Below are 17219 nucleotides of genomic sequence, written 5' to 3' on the forward strand. Positions count from 1 at the left end.
TTTATCTCAAGGGAGTGAGAGCACAGTGTTGGGAAGCAACAGTCCTTTTCAATATGGGAGAGGAAATCCCCTTGGAATTCAGTATCGCTTTAGGCATGCACACCATGCATATGCTAGTAATTCCTTTTCTTTTACTGTCTGTGACACTCCACAACACAGGGAAATGCAGTTCGGAGCCAACTAATCAAAAGGGGACATGCTCAAAAGCTAAAGCATCACTGGGATGAAGATGGGCTCTCAAATCACCTCCAGGAGACTGAGAACCGTTAGTCCCAATGGAGAACTGCCCAAGGAAATTTCTGGGAGTTTCCACTGGAATTGTACTTTCCCAAAGGATTTTCTGAAGGAGAGACTGACCTAGCATGAAGTATCCAGAGGAACTCCCAGGAAACAACACCAAATTCCACTCTGAACAGTGCTTGGGTAGAAATTTTGGATAGAGCTGTTAAGTAGGAAGGTAAAGTCACATGTGTTCTATAACTTTTTCCCAGTATAAATTCTTTAATGTCTGTTTACTGCACAGGGCTGACAGTTATGGGTGAGTTGGACTGTTCTCCCTTGCCCAAATGAATCATTCTCCTGGCAGTCAAACTTGCAGCCCTGCTGAGGGCACGACATTGGCAGGGTTAAACATTACTTAGAACCAAGGGTCCCACTGATCCTAAAAAAAAAAAGCTTTCTCAAAACACAAAGGTGCTCAAAAAGGACAAAGCTCAACTGATCTTCCAAGCTGAAAGCATGGCAAATTAACTCCGTGTTTTACTGTGGGTTTGATAGGGGTTCACAAGCTACCGCACACATGGAGTCATCTAGCACAACAAGACATAGAAACATCCAAAGAACGGGAGAGTAATAACCTGTTCTGATGTTTACACATAGTATGGCTCCAATGCAACTTTTTGGAAGATTGTCTTAAAGAGACATTAGTTTCCCTGGGCTTTATTATTGAGTTGCAACAAGACTGCTCCAGAGACAAACTGTGACTGGTAAGAAACGTCCTCTTATTTGGACAATATATGGAAAGCAGAAATAGCAGAGAACAACCTCCTCCAAGACCTTTCTTTTCTCCTGCTCACAGCAGCAGCCCTTTTTGCCTGATCTCCCATGTGCAGATGAGACATAATGGGTTAGTGGTACTGAACATCACTGCCCCCAGCCCCAAGGCCACCAGCCTTAGCAGGCTTCCCACCCCCGTATGATAACTGCAGCACTGATACCCGCGACTGTTCAAAGAAATTAAAGCATAAGGAAAGGAATTATGGCCACCACGGCAAAACTAGATCACAACACCATGAAAATTATTGTGCCAGTAACTGATGTGAGTCTGATTTTATATCTGGGCCAACTGGAGACAGGCGCTAAGCAAACACCATGCCAGAATGAGCCCGTCCTGCTCAGAACGTTGTTCCCAGCAGCGCAGCAATGAGTTAATGATTGCATTACAGCCGTCACGGGAATGCCAGTGCTCTGTAAGGGCTGTGCTGAAGAAAGGGTTTTGAACGCTACTTCCCTGCTGCTTTTAGTTCCCTCACAGAAGAGGAACTATTGGAAAGGCCAAACCATCCACAGACACCTGTGGAGAAAGCTCTGGTGACCCACTGCTGCTTTCCCAAGAAAGAGTAACTCACTGCATGCTTAGTTCTTCTTTATGCTGGGAAATAACCTGTTCTGGTGAAAGACTAATAAAATACTGATTTCGAGACTTCTAAGAATGGCACTGCCAGGGCTACGTGGACTTTCAGAAAAACCATATTCAACTGAAAAGCTGTTTATTTTTCATAAAACACTCAAGGGTACTTCATGGCTAAATAAACATGGTACTTCATGGGTACCGAGGGCACTAAAAGGCTCAAGTGTGAAGTCCCTATACAGGAGGAATGTGATGACAGCAAAAGAAATGCATTTGCACTCTCATTTTCCCCTCTACCCACCAACCGCGGAGCGTGTCCCCCAGCTCCAGCCTGAAGCTGTTTCCAGAGCCCCTGCAGCGGCAGCACATGGGGTACAGCAGGACAGGTGGCTGCTGGCAGAGAGCAGAGGGGCTTTCCCGAGGGGGACTATCACCATGCACACTGCACACACATACTCATGTACATCATCCACACCGCTATGCAATTTCACTGCAGTCTGCCCTTCTATCTTTTAACACGGTACCTGCCAGGGATGCCAGACCTCAGCGTGACATCCACCACAATCTTATTGTTCTAAAGCAATGTCTGGCAGGACTATAGCAGCAGAGCAGCCTCCAAGCCCTCCTTCCACAAGTCCTGTGTACCACATCCCACCAAGGAGCTGGAACCAAACTCATCACCCGGCAAGACTGGCCGGTAGCGAGAACCTGTACATATTTGGCACATGGAAATGCTTACAAACCTGTCTACCTGTCTATCCTTACTGTTGTAGGCTCAGAGCTGTGAGCAGAGGACTTTGGCAGGCCTTTCCCAGCAGCAGTGACCCATATCGTAAACTACAGAGTGGCTAAAGGAAAGCAGTGATGTAACGTGATTAGACAAGAGCATGCTGCCCTTAACTAACTCATGCCAAACCCAACAGCGTTTCTAACACAACCATACAACTGGTACAAAGAAAAACTTCAAACACACCTTGCCATTAAGCTATATTTAAAACTTCTTTTGCCAAGTACAGCTTCCAGTTAGGGTCCATCAATTATACTGCAGACCAGAGGGGTAGTTCATGCTGCAAAAGGTGTCAATTATCAGCTCTGGTGCACCTTAGAAATACCGTTTTTGTTATGCAGCACCATTAACTACGATTGGATCCAGCACCTACAACAGCACTAATACAGATAATCTCCATACTGTAGTGGAGTCTGTATTTGCGAAATACTGACTGTTAACATAACAAAGCCCGTGCTGTGCCAATTTCTTCAAGCAGCAAATGCAAAAGAACATCTTAAAACACTATAATTTAACATTAGTGCTTTTCTGTAGTAGTTTAACTTAAAAGTGTATACTTGACCTTTAAATCTTGACTAATGCTAAATATTCCTTTGAGAAAAGGTCTTGAGTAAAGTATTAGAGATGTGTGCCTTATCTCTTCCAATCTTAGTCGCATCTCAGACTGCAGTTTTCCACAGATATATGTTAGAAAGAAATACACATCCATACAGAACATGAGGTCCTGTTACACTAGGTCAGGTTTTCAATCAAAGAACATGCCATTACACTTTGTGGCTTAATCATTTTACACAGACCAAAGAACTGATGATGCTCAGCTAAATTATCATTTACCATAAACACATGTTGAGAAACAGAGCATGATTTTCTTTTGTTGTTTCCACTCCTTCCCCCATGACCACAGCTGGGGGAACAGTTCTACAGTGGCTTGGCCATATGAACCCCATTAAAAACCTGATTATTTCAAGTTGTTAAAGATCAGGTGATAACTTCCCTCAAAAGACAAAAAAAAATGAATAGGCTTTAATTAGTATCTGATAAAGAAGCAGGGCTGTTGCACTGTGTAAACCTTGAATTAGAATAATAATGCAGGGAGACTCAACAAAAGATGCTTTGTGTTTCTCCTTGGCTAGCAGTATCTCCTCGGCAGCCTGCCTCTTCCAGTGCTGTCAGCACGCAGAATGTTGTCCTAGCGCAATTCCACACCCTGGAAGACACTTCTGTAGGGCAGCTTGGAAGGAAAAACCTCTGTCCCATGCTACACATCTTGCCTGAAACAAAGCATTTTGAAATAAACCCTTCTTAGCAAACTCTGCGTAAATCACACCCTGAGAAAGATAATTCTTTACGTAACATCCGAGCACATGTGTTCAGCAAGCACATGCAGGTCTTACCGCACCCGGGGCGCACCTGTGGCGTTGTCTGTAGAATATCGGAAACCTCAGCTATTGGAACACTGCTCCTCCAGGTCCCTACACTGAAAATGAATTCTCTTATCTACCTGTGTTTTGTACTAATGGGAGCAATGCACTGTTGCAGCTGATAGACAAAACCAACTCACTGGGCAACAAATAACTACTCTGCAGCGTAGTGAAGAGATTTGCGCTTAGCAAATCATAGAATCATAGAATAGTTTGGGTTGGAAGGGACCTTAAAGATCATCCAGTTCCAACCCCCTGCCATGGTCAGGGACACCTCCCACTGGCTCAGGCTGCCCAAGGCCCATCCAACCTGGCCTTGAACACCTCCAGGATGGGGCAGCCACAGCTTCCCTGGACAACCTGGGCCAGAGCCTCACCACCCTCATCGTGAAGAAATTCTTCCTTATGTCTAGTCTAAATCTGCCCCTCTCCAGTCTGTACCCACCGCCCTGTCCTATCACCACAAGCCTTTGTGAACAGCCCCTCCTCAGCAATCGTCTAGCCCCTTCAGGTACTGGAAGGTCGCTATGAGGTCTCCTTGAATCATAGAATCACCAGGTTGGAAGGGACCCACTGGGTTGAGTCCAGCCATTCCTAACACTCCCTAAACCATACCCCTCAGCACCTCATCCACCCGTCCCTTAAACATCTCCAGGGAAGGTGACTCGACCACCTCCCTGGGCAGCCTATTCCAGAGCCCAATAACCCTTTCCATGAAAAAATTTTTCCTGATGTCCAGCCTGACCCTCCCCTGGCAGAGCTTGAGGCCATTCCCCCTTGTCCTGTCCCCTGTCACTTGGGAGAAGAGCCCAGCACCCTCCTCTCCACAACCTCCTTTCAGGTAGTTGTAGAGAGCAATAAGGTCTCCCCTCAGCCTCCTCTTCTCCAGGCTAAACAACCCCAGCTCTCTCAGCCACTCCTCGTAAGACTTGTTCTCCAGCCCCTCACCAGCTTCGTTGCTCTCCTCTGGACACGCTCCAGAGCCTCAACATCCTTCTTGTGGTGAGGGGCCCAGAACTGAACACAATACTCAAGGTGTGGTCTCACCAGTGCCGAGTACAGAGGCAGAATCACCTCCCTGGACCTGCTGGTGACCCCATTTCTGATACAAGCCAAGATGCCGTTGGCCTTCTTGGCCACCTGGGCCACTGCTGGCTCATGTTCAGTCCCCTGTCAACCAACACCCCCAGGTCCTTCTCCTCTAGGCAGCTTTCTAGCCAGACTTCTCCTAGTCTGTAGCACTGCATAGGGTTGTTATGCCCGAAGTGCCGGACCTGGCATTTGGCCTTGTAAACCTCATGCCATTGGTCTCAGACCAGTGGTCCAGCCTGTTCAGATCCCTTTGCAGAGCCTCCCCACCCTCCAGGAGATCTACACTTCCACCCAGCTTAGTGTCACCTGCAAACTTGCAAAGGGTGCACTCAATGCCTTCATCCAGCTCTTGGAGCCTTCTCTTCTCCAGGCTGAACAACTCCAGCTCTCTCAGCCTGTCCTCATATGGGAGGTGCTCCAGCCCTCCGATCATCCTTGCAGCCCTCTTCTGGACCTGTTCCAACAGCTCTATGTCCTTCTTATGTTGAGGATTCCAGAACTGGACACAATACTCCAGATGAGGTCTCACAAGAGAGGAAGAGAGGGGCAGAATCCCCTCCCTCGCCCTGCTGGCCACGCAGCTTTTCATGCAGCCCAGGACACGGTTGGCCTTCAGGGCTGTGAGTGCACATTGCCGGCTCATGTCGAGCTTCTCATCAATCATCACCCCAAGTCCTTCTCCACAGGGCTGCTCTCAATCCCATCATCCCCCACCCTGTACTGAAATCGGGGATTGCCCCAAGCCAGGTGTAGGACCTTGCACTTGGCCTTGTTGAACCTCATGAGGTTCACACAGCCCCACTTCTCTAGCCTGGAGATGTGATGGCACACAAACACATCAGGATTAGATTCAGGGCTACTAAAGTCAGAAGACTACAAATAAATGCCTGTATAGCAAGACCATTGCCATTGCTAAGTTACTGCAGTTGCTCCGTTCAAGTTCGCTGATGGACACTGAGATACTGAGTACCTGAGTTCACAACCTGCCTTTTTAATGCACAGAAAATCAGAATGTGTTTGGCCTTCTGGGTCTGTAGCGATAGATTCCGAATGCCCATGTCACCTTACACATGTGAGCAGTCCTGCTGAGTTCAGCCGTCTTTCCAAACCAGCCCGTGCTCGGCCCATGTGAGGTTCTGTACATTTTGCCCTGTTCCAATTCATCCCATCTGTTTATAGCCTTTCCATCTAGCTGACCATGATTTTCCAAGGTTTCAAATTCACCTTTTTCCTTTCAGTTTTTCCTATCTGATGTACACTGCAATGATATTAAGGGGAAATTTATTAAAGAAGTAGTTTAACTCAATTTCTTTCCACAGCGTTTCTCCAAACTGGCTGGCTGACTGTGACCTTTTCAAAGGTATTTGGCAGAGGCCTGCCGTTTGTCAAGTTATTTTTCCAATTTTTGTCAGTGTGGGTCTTAAAATTGGTATAAAATTCTTTTTGTTACATCAGATCAAAAAAATGCTCTCTAGCTGAGCTGACATCTTTTAGTCCAACTCCTTAAAACTGCACGAGGCAAATGAAGTACACGGTGGAAAAAACACACGAAAGTCTGGTTTGTAGCCAAAATTCCACCTAGACATAGAGCAGGAGGGGGAGAAAAGTTACATCTCTTGAACTGATTTTCCCAAGCGTTTGAAAAGAATTACTTTCTTTCAATGCTAAATCTGGGTTTGACGAGACCTGTTGAAAACATAATGAGACAACATCTCATTCTACTGCCCTGCCATCTCCAGTCAGCAACGCGTCCACAGCGCAAGCAGGCCAAGTCACTTGTTTGTTATGGCTTTTATTAATCACTGCTTGGTGTGTTGGTGCTGGATGCAAGGGTGGAATCAGGAGACCAGTTCAAATATGATCTTATAGTTACCGTTAAATCGTAACTATTTTAGAAGATTGAGTATGGCAGTCAGAGAGAGGAACAAAGAGGTTTATTCATGGAAAACCTTACTAGCCTTCAAAGCAAGTCATATGAGAGAGATATGAATATAGATATTTTTACAGCTTGTGTCTGAATTAGAAACAAGATTAAAAACCTCAGCGTCCCTTATGAACTCCTTCCCTTCCCTCCACGTTCTCCTATTCACTTTGGATGGTAGACCGTCGCCTTTATTCGTGTTTCTCCTCTTACCCCCTCCTGTCTCTCGTCTCCCCACTCTTCCCACCCCACTGCACCTTGCCTTCACGTTCACTTATAACCACATATTGGATTCAGAGATGCGACGCACAAATGCTGGCATTTTGGAAATCTGGAAGTTCCCAGCTATGAGGAGACCTTCCCATCTTGCCTCCCCCAAACAAGCCATGAATAAAAAGCACAGGAGGAAAAAAAAACCAAAACAAAGACCAAAACCGAAGACTGCTTAAAATGATGGTGTGTCCTCAGTTTAAGGCAAGGTGATCCCACCACACTGGCAGAGGCCACTAACGGATGCAGCTTAAACTGTCTAGGATTATTTTTAATATTTTAGTTCTAAGAAGTACCCGGAAAGTGTAACTACACAACTGTGCCAGAAATCCTGAGGGACAGGGCTGCCTTCTCAGGGCACATCTGAACTCATCAGCTTTGCTGCAGGTCCTGGCTCAGCTGTTTTACTGTAACCGCCTCAAAATAACTGCAGCAACAGGAGATTCGATAGTGGGACTTAGATTTCTTGTATTTAAGATGTGAAGAAGACAAGCACGTCCCATGTGTGCCGTGTACATGTTACTGCAGTGTGGTTTCACAAACCTGCAGAGCTTCAGAGAGAGAAGGTCCCTGGTCTGCAGCCCAAGTGCTGGTGTCCACAGCAGCTCTGCCACGACTGCTGCCTGAGCAGCTGAGCTTCTCGGTGGAGCTCAGGCCAGCAAAGGCAGGGTAGAACCCTGGGGAAAGAGTCATCTTTCTGGTTCACTTATCACCATGACATGCTTCAGAAAACAAGCCCAGCATACATCCCTGCTCCTTCACCTTGTGGGCGTCCCATCTGTCTGCTAGGTCCTGGTTTGGATCAGAAGGCTTTGGTGCTGCCTTTGTAATACACCATGTCCTCACCCTGCTATGAAAGGTGTGTCTTACGTGAACAGTCACTGCCAACTCCCTGACGTCGTACAGCAAGCTAACCGTACTGCGGCCCTCATGGTGCATCTCTAGGGGACGAGGACAAGCAGCACATGTGCACCCAAATGTTGGTATTTGAACCAATCACATCCAATGACATCCCAACAAAATGAGTACAAAGCCAGAATCTAGTTCTCCTACGCAAGGTATTATCAAATATACTTCATAACAAGGTAAGAAATATGCCAATTTAATGCTGTAGACATTAATGGGAAAAACTATCAGAGGCAAAATTCCCTCGGAAAAAGGCCATTTCCTCCTGCTCTGACTCTTGGAACCAGACCAGGACAAGTAACTGGGTGAGGTTGAAGTGTTAGCACTTCAATCATCTGGACAGGGTGGGGGAGAAAAGAAAAGGAAAACAAAGGAAGAAAAGGAGTGAAACCTCTTTCCACGGGAATACCTCAGGCCATCCAAACCGGGTGGCTGTGTCAGAAACCACTTTTGTGTCCTTGCTGAATTAAAGCTTTGAAGTCAACCAGGGCAGTTTTCCGAGAGGCAATAAAATGCAGCCAGCGGCTTTCGATTTAGAAAGAAGAGATAATGAGAGCGAGAGGCAAAGTTCTAACTAGTTAAAAAATCCTCTGGCTACAAGGACAATAACCTCTAAAAGAGTCAAAGGAAGCTACTTGGATTTACATCCATGGGACAGAACAGAACTGACATCAGACAGTTTGGTATCTCTAAACAGTACCAACTGCTTTATTGGTAGGCGTGAACAACTTTACAGCCACAGAAGATTGCAATCTCCCTTGCCATACAGGAAAGGAAAATCGTTTCTTTTAGAGGAACTCAAAGTTACTCAACTCTAATTAATCTTCTAAAACAGGAAATCCCTGCCAACACAGGTGGAACCACGATCTGCTGGCTGCACAGCTGGGGAACATGAAAAATGAGATTTCCGAGTTCCCATCTCACTCACCAAAAACAAAGCACAGATACTGTAAGTAAAACAAGCAGCTGAAAAACCTGAAGAAAGGCAAGCAAGTAAAACAATTGACAGCAGGATTATCAAAATCCCTTTGGTCACTCATGTGAAAGTTCATGCAACATTAACGAAGAACTGAGCCCTTCTGAGGAAGCTACCATCACTTTAAGAGCTTAGCGATGAGGTAAAGGAAATTCACCTGACTTTGTATTTTAGGAAATAGCATAGAGAGGACCATATGCTGGCTTCTGATGTCACCTGTCCTCCTGAAGGAGCCCTGTAATGCGGATTGATAACACCTGCATCTCTCAGCCATCTCTTTGTTCTCTGTAACTGGTATTTTTAACTACAGATTACAGGGTTACCCACTGGACCATGGTACAAAAGATGAATGGCAGGATAGAAATTTCTTTGCTGTTGAAACGTTACTTGGCTTAAAAGTAAGGACAAGAAATAGACATTCTTTATAATATTTACTTGTTTGCAGCATTTTAATTGGGGAAGCATGTAGGAAAAAGGGATATAACCTATTATTTACATTGCTTCACCTTTCCATGTTTCTAATTGAAGGCAAAAATGCCGAGGGACACATGGAGATGAGGCAGGTCATCACCACTTATAGAGTATGCGCTGGATGCTCTGCTTTGACGCTGTTTAAATTCAGCTTAGGATAAACAATATCTTTTCATGCCACCTTGTTTCAAGCTCCAGAAAGCCACCCGTATCAAAAGACCAACAAAGGGTCAGTTTCAGTAGAACTTTAAAAAATAGTGCCTACAAGGAAAACACCTAACACTACCAGCAGCACAAAGCTTTGTTTGGTCTAGGGAACGTTCGGTAAGTCGCCAGTACAGAGAGCTGTAAGAGCAGGATACCACAAGGTGTGTATTCCTCAGGAGTAGTGACTCTCTTGTGAGACCTCATCTGGAGTATTGTGTCCAGTTCTGGAATCCTCGACATAAGAAGGAGATGGAGCTGTTAGAATGGGTCCAGAGGAGGCTACAAGGATTATCAGAGGGCTGGAGCACCTCCCATATAAGGACGGGCTGAGAGAGTTGGGGTTGTTCAGCCTGGAGAACAGAAGGCTCCGAGGAGACCTTATAGCGACATTCCAGTACCTGAAGGGGCTACAAGAAAGCTGGAGAGTGACTGTTCACAAAGGCTTGGAGTGATAGGATGAGGGGCAATGGGTATAAACTGGAGAGGGGCAGATTTAGACTGGACATAAGGAGGAATTTCTTCACCATGACAGTGGTGAGGCCCTGGCCCAGGTTGCCCAGGGAAGCTGTGGCTGCCCCAACCCTGGAGGTGTTCAAGGCCAGGTTGGATGGGCCTTGGGCAGCCTGAGCCAGTGGGAGGTGTCCCTGCCCATGGCAGGGGGATTGGAACTGGATGATCTTTAAGGTCCCTTCCAACCCAAACTATTCTATGATTCTGTGAGTACTACCAACCATGTGAAGTGATCCTCTTTCATCTGATGCCGCAAAACAAGTAAGGAACAAAACCTAGAACAGATTAATTTCCTTTAACTTCAGATATACCATCACCACACTGTCTCACTGAGGGAAAAGATGAAGACATTTACTACCTATGAAAATAACGTGGGACGGGGGGAACAAGTAGATTTTTTCCATTCTTACAGGCAGACACAAATAGCTCACTATTTAGACTATTAGAAGGCTAACTTTTCTCACACATACATTTCAGCTGATAGAATAGATAGGTATTCACATTATTACGTTACTTTCTCATTAATCTTTTATTGTAGAACTCCCAAAAGCCACTGAACCCACAGAACACTTTAGTAGTCGACAGTGTATGGTACCGCACAGCAAACACACACTTGGAAATGGTAATACATGCAGTGGAGGCAGTAAGATGGGTAAGATTACCCGGCTGTTCTGCCATTTCAACTCAGATACTCGTTCCAGCAAGAAACTAATGCATATTCACCAAAACATATGTCCATCAAAGACACAAAAGCCATTTAATGCTTACACATCTGCACTATTGTCTCAGGGCTGTGAGTAACCTGACAAAGGAGCCTGCAGGTGGAACTATAGTGGAAGCTGGTCCAAATGTGCACATCCTCTTCAACAACATGAACTCCATTCTCAGCCTGGCCTCAGGAATCCAGGCTGCTACATTAAAGAGGGAAAATAAATATATAAGGTTAACTGAAAACAAATTTCCTCCTGGCCATATTGGCAAGGGAAGGTGTTTAATTGAAGAAGACGACCAAAATAACCCCATGATTTAACAGACGTTCTTCCTCTTAAGACAGCTTGGTAAGACACAGTATGTAAAGTAATTCTGCAATGTTGAGATGTCACACTCTTTTGCTTTCTACAAGGCAAAATGAAAGCCCTGGGTTTGGTTGCTGCATTAACTAAGGGAGGAAATTGTATTTAAAATAAATAGCTATCCTAAATTCCTGGCAAATTACAAGGTTTAGGTCAGCTCTGAAAGGAATTTGTGTCATGGAAGAAGGCACCTATGTGAAATATTAATAATAATGAAAACCAACCCCTTCAAAAAGTAGAAGCAATGCTTGTCAAATTTATCATCACCTGCAAGACTGGTTATGTTAATAGACCTTCACATCATGCCAAGTTCTCAACTAACCTTCCCACAGCAGCTTCAGAGCCAACATTGGATTGACTGATTTCAATTAATAAAAAACATAATCCCAAATATTCAGGCCTTGAACACAAATCCCTTATTTCTGAGAAACTTCCATGGAAAATAATAATAAAACTGACCTCTCACAGCATTATCCCGTCAAGGGTAACTGAGTTCCCGTATCCCAGCATCACTGGGGAGTTCTGATCTTGCTCACAACTCTCTATTGAAGCCCATTCTGTTCATGAGATGGAGAAGCCAATGCGATGGATACACACAGGGGCTCCACCACTGAGCTCTGCTGAGCCACCACAAATGCTCCAGATTCAGAACCAGAGTACTGCGATGCCTTCAAAAACCATCAGAGCTTAGCTGACGTGATATTTAGGGGGTGCTTATTAAATCCCGGAGGCTGTCCATGTCACCACGCAAGCTCTTTCCTCCTCTTGTCTGAAGTAGCTGCAGAACAATGGTCAATTGGTAACATGTCTCAAGCCAGTAATAAGGAATGTCTACAAGGACACAGGGCTGTGAGAGAGGATGAAGAGAAGGAAATGGAGAATAAAGCAAAAGATGGAAGTGAGGAAGGTCAGAAGGTTGTTTATACATTTACAAAATCACTAAAATAAAATCACACCCCAGAGAGATGCAGGTGGCAAACTGATCTCAATGGTTCAGAGACAAGGTTCATCTTTGTAAAGTATCCTGTTTCCAGCACTGCTCACACCCAGATGTGCAGAGCAAGGTTCCCAGCCACACCATTTGACAGACATAAATGCAATTCTCACAGGACAGGCCAGAAATGTTTTGCTAAAATTCAGCAAGTTAAAGAAATATTATGCACAGCAGAAGATCCAGTACTCAGAACATGACATCCACGGTCATACAGCTTAGAATCTGCCCATGACATTGTTCCCTGAAAACAGCACTTGGTACAGTGCGCAGCATCCCAGCAGAACTCCCACCTCCTAAAAGCTTTCTAAAAGTGTGGAGAATAAACCTGGCACCTCCCTGCTCTGTTAGCCTAGGAACTAGGAAACTGCCGTCCAACCAGTACGAAATCCCCCGAGGCATGAAAGGGACGCGTAGTACCCCACATGCCACGCAGGCTTTTGCAGCAAAGCATCAAGATTTTTACAGGCCACCTACTCTTACGGAAGAAGGTGCCACACCAAGATGACGTGGCAGACAGCGTTTCACCCAGGGATGCCGTCGAGGCGACAAACAGACAAGATCGACTGCTTTCATTTCTCACCACTCTATGAGCTGTCACTGCTAACGGCAGACAATTACACCAGGACACGGGAGGCTCCGACAACAGGCGCTGTAGCCTGGCACTGCCAGACTCTGCTTGGGAACTGCAAGCAAGTTAGCTTCCCCTCCTCAAGCATCTCGGCTCCAGTACCTCTCCACTCTTATTGCCAAAAGGGATTAAGCTCGCCAGGGAATGTTGCGCATCGCCCTGACAACGTCAAAGATTAACTCACTGGTCTTTTGTGTTTAACGTACAAAAACTGTTACCGGAACATGGCAGGCAAAGGTTTACCAGCCCCGACTGGAGGGCCACGGGCAGCCCATAGCGGCCCAGCAGCTGTCCGAGCTCTCCGACAAGTAAACCTCACGCACATCTGTGTGTGCAGTCGAGGCTCCCCGCTTATCAGAGCCCTCCCGCTCTTGTAACAGGTTATTGGCACCAGTAGTCTCCCACACCACGACTGCCAGTAAAATACAATGGCCTGAAACTGAAAATACCTCCGGTCTACCAAGAATCCAACCCGAGGGACAAACTCGCCGACAATCCTGCGAGCAGATGAGCGGCGGATGGTCCCAATGGAGCTGCTCCGGTGGAACCGAAAAACAGGGAGATGAACCACAGCTGAGGAGAAGACCGGGCTGCAGGGGACGGGCGGCACCGGCGCTTTACAGCACTAAACAAACCCTGAGGTTTCTGTTCAGGACAGCACACGCGGAAAACATTCCAGGGGAAAAAAGATGAGATTTGTTTCTGGTGGATCCTCCCCGCGCCTGGATTCCCTTTTTCCCTCCCCCCCCCTTTCTGATGGGGCAGAATCTGATCTTTTCCAGCCTCACGCTCTCTCCTCATCCTCCCACGCGGGAAGAGACCCCTCGGCAGCTCCCAAAGCACCGCCAAAGGGCTCGGGAACGCCGAAACCAAACGGAGAAGGGAGCGGAGCCGCTGTCCCACCCGGGCGGGAGCGGGACCCCCCCCCCGCGCCCGCAGCGCCGCGCGACCTCCCGCAGCGCCCGCACTCACAGCCACTCCAGCGCCCGCACTCAGCTCCGACAGCGCTCCCGCAGCTCCTGCACTCGCAGCCCTCCGCCGGCTCCCGCCCCGGCCCGTCCCAGACAGCGCCCGCCCCGCTCCGCCTCTCCTCCTGTCTCCCCTCCTTCCTCTCCCTCCTCTCCCCGGCGTGGAGCCGCTGTGGGCGCGGGAGCCGGTGCGGGGTTGTCGGCACCCCGGGGCTCCAAGACGGGGCACGGTCCCCTTGGCGGGGGGGACAGTCCCCTTTGGGGGCGATTGGCCCCGTTTGGGGGGAGCAGCCCCCGTTTGGGGGCATTCACCCAGTGTTGGGGATGCAGTGCGTATTTTGGGGGGATTCACCCCATTTTGGAGGCCTGCTAGGAGATGTGGGGGTCACGGCCCCGGGGGCCCCTCGCCCCGGCGCTCCAGCACCCACAGGTGACGGCATCATTTTTCCAGCCGCTACTTGCAGTTGGCACTGGAGTCACGCTGAGTGCTGCGCTGCCATTCCTCGCGTCTCCTTCATCTCCCTCACTCAGGAAAGGCGATTGTTGCCATAAAGCCGGTTCGTTGTGCGCCAGTCTCCAGTTCCTGGGAAGGATCAGGCTGGGAAGGAGCAGGACAGGGCAAAGACAGGGATGCAGTGCCCAGTCTGCCACAGCCAGCTGAGACCACCGCATCCCTACCATCCCACCCCTCCTCCCAGCCAGTGTCACGGCATGCATGGAGCCACCCATCCACCCTGCTTGCCTTCCTCACAAACCTCACACATGCCACCAGATCCTGCCCATCACCAAAACTCATGCCAAAGCCCCTTGCCAACCCCTCAGGCTGGCACACGCGGTCCCACCGGCAGCCCCTGCAATCCCAGGGGATGCTCTGACTTGCCCGAGCCAGCACAGCACCACTGCGTGTTTTTCAGGCTCCAGCAGAAACCATCTCCCCATCTTGCTAATCTCCAGCCATCGAAACACCTTCACTGCAAGCGCTCCAGCAGCATCTTGTGCCAACCTTTACCAACAACACAACCACCAGGCTGTGGGCCACCCCCAGGAGATGGTGTTTGAGTAAGTTAAACCCTGTACCTCCAGGTGTGGAGCTCACAGCTGTGCAGGTCCAGCATCGCACTTCGCAGCGTGTTGGGTGGTGGACCACAAAGCTGTGCTGCTGTGATGGGAAGGCATCTGCTAGGAGACAAGGCTGTTAGAGCTAAACAGAGGACAGCAAGCAGCCCCCACAGAAGGGGTGGCCTCACCCACTGGGACCACAGGCAAACATGGCTTCCAAGAAAAGTCTGAATCCAAACAATGCTCTAATAGGAGGCCTGGAACATCCCACAGGGCAAGCTGGACACCGTATTCCTGTTTTATTGGCTGTCAACAGCAGCAAGAAGGATGTTTGTCAGCAGAGGAACTTGAGTTAATAGTATTGTGTAAATGTCAGTACTTGCAGAGAGGTTTAATGAGAATTCCTGGACCCAGAAAGTTGGAATAGATGCTAAAAATGCAGCAACATGACATTTTTGAAACCTGGCATTCTTTTACTGCTTGGGACGGGCAATAGGTTACACCAAACAATAGCAACTCCAGCCCCTCTCCTACAGCTGTGCTGGTCACAAAAAAGGGTATGAGCAGAGCAGGAAAGCCAAAGTCTCAGAACAAAGGAACCCAAAGCAGCCTCCACCTGGAACTTCCTTTTCCAGGCTCCTCTGGAGCCTATGCTCATGGGGTTGCTTTGTGGATCATCAGTGCTGGACCTCTTCCCCACTTTGTCCCCTGGAATAAGCAAAGTCCTCCCTCCCCACCAACAGAAAACAAAACCCAGCCGGCAGTACCTTCCTTGCCATTCCTTGCAGGGCACTGGTTCCACTCCCCTTGAACAAACATCCCAGCCTACCAGTTACATAAGCACTCTGCCACCATCCCCCTTCCTCATGGAGAAGGGCTTGGGGCGCTCTGTGCTTGCGGCTTCCACCTGGAGTCGCAGAAAGCCCAAACCCAGCGTTCAGTCATAATTTTAGCTGGTATAACCTTGCACCACACGAAGACACCACCTTCCCTTGCCCACTTGTGGTGCTCTCTGAGTTGCTCCTGCCTTTCCACAGTTGTGAGATTCTTTCCCACAGGGCAAATGGGATGATTGAACTAATCCAGCCCAAATCAGAGATTTTTGCTCTTTTCCCCAACGTACTTGGGACTTCTGCTTAACAACTGCCTTCCTAAAGGGAAAAAAAATACATCTTCTTGGTTTCTTTCAGCATGGAAGAGCCAGTGCTCACTTCTGTACCTGGAAGGGGTTGTTTAATAAGCTAAATGCAGGCACCTGTCCTAACACCTATCTAAAGCAAGAGCAGATGTAATGAAAGCCCTACGAGCAGCTGAGAAGGAACAACTAGGAGAAACAATTTTGGTGAGGACCTTTTGAAGTGTTTCCACTCAGAGACCACTGGTACTTTTTAATTTATATCTGCATCAGAATCGATGGATTTTGAGTGAGGCATTGCTCACCATGAGGGACTCTTGACAGCACTTTACCAGCAGCTTTTATGGCACCTGTAGATTAACCCATGCCTTGAAAGGGCTCTAATTCCTTCTGACACACCCGGGTATGACCCAGAGCAATTCCACCTACGCCAAAGGAGCTAATGTGTCACTTGAAAATCCCAGAGAACAATCAGCAGCAAAGGCACTCCTGATTCTCCACTGAGGCCCTCAGACAGTTCCTCAATCCAAACTCCCCATTTCCTCCCCCAGAGCATGGCTAACACTGCACTTTTTCCTCTTTCCATCCACTGTCCCTGAAACGATGATGCTGTCCAAGTCAAGCTACTCCCCACACACTGAACACAGCTGTGGCACCCAAGCGACACCAGAAAGGGTCCAAATAAGTACTGAACTACCACAGAGACAAGTCTGAGTTGCTCAGTTTCTTGCCCTTGCTGTGAAGAAACCTTATTCTGAATTTCCACTAGCACAGCTGGATTTTTCAGCCAGCTTGTCTGCCCAGCCTAAGTTCCATACTCCTGGCCACAGCCCCACCACACCTAGCTGTCACCTATCAGCGTAGGTAGCAATCTTCAGACCCTGACAATCCATGCATCTCCCTCGGCACTTCCCAGGATCTTTGTATTCTTGTCATTATCTAGTCTTGTCTTTCACTCTTGCCTTCTCTTTTTACTGTAGTCTCTCATTACACACCCTGAGGAGGGTGAGTTTCCTGGAAGAAGGCTTATGGAAAAAGATCTTGCCTCCTTATCTGAGCAAATGAAGAAGCCAGGACCTATTTACATATTCACTGATAAGCAGTGAGAATGTCCTGATGGCCCTGTGAAGTCCCCAAGGAATCAGCTTTGTCTTGTTCCATATACTCTTGC

At 47.8% G+C, this 17219-nt stretch overlaps 1 protein-coding gene across 1 annotated transcript in view; it reads right to left on the bottom strand.

Annotated features, from left to right (window-relative positions):
- The window catches only part of PIK3CB (phosphatidylinositol-4,5-bisphosphate 3-kinase catalytic subunit beta), a 95955-nt gene extending 82009 nt beyond the window's left edge, over positions 1 to 13946 (bottom strand). The window contains exon 1 of the mRNA XM_054074613.1: positions 13859 to 13946. The gene's annotated coding sequence lies outside the window, so the exon portion shown is untranslated. The remainder of the gene's footprint in view (positions 1 to 13858) is intronic.
- Positions 13947 to 17219: the final 3273 nt, after the last annotated feature.

This window comes from Cuculus canorus, chromosome 9 (assembly GCF_017976375.1).
Source record: "Cuculus canorus isolate bCucCan1 chromosome 9, bCucCan1.pri, whole genome shotgun sequence".
Lineage (NCBI taxonomy): Eukaryota > Metazoa > Chordata > Aves > Cuculiformes > Cuculidae > Cuculus > Cuculus canorus.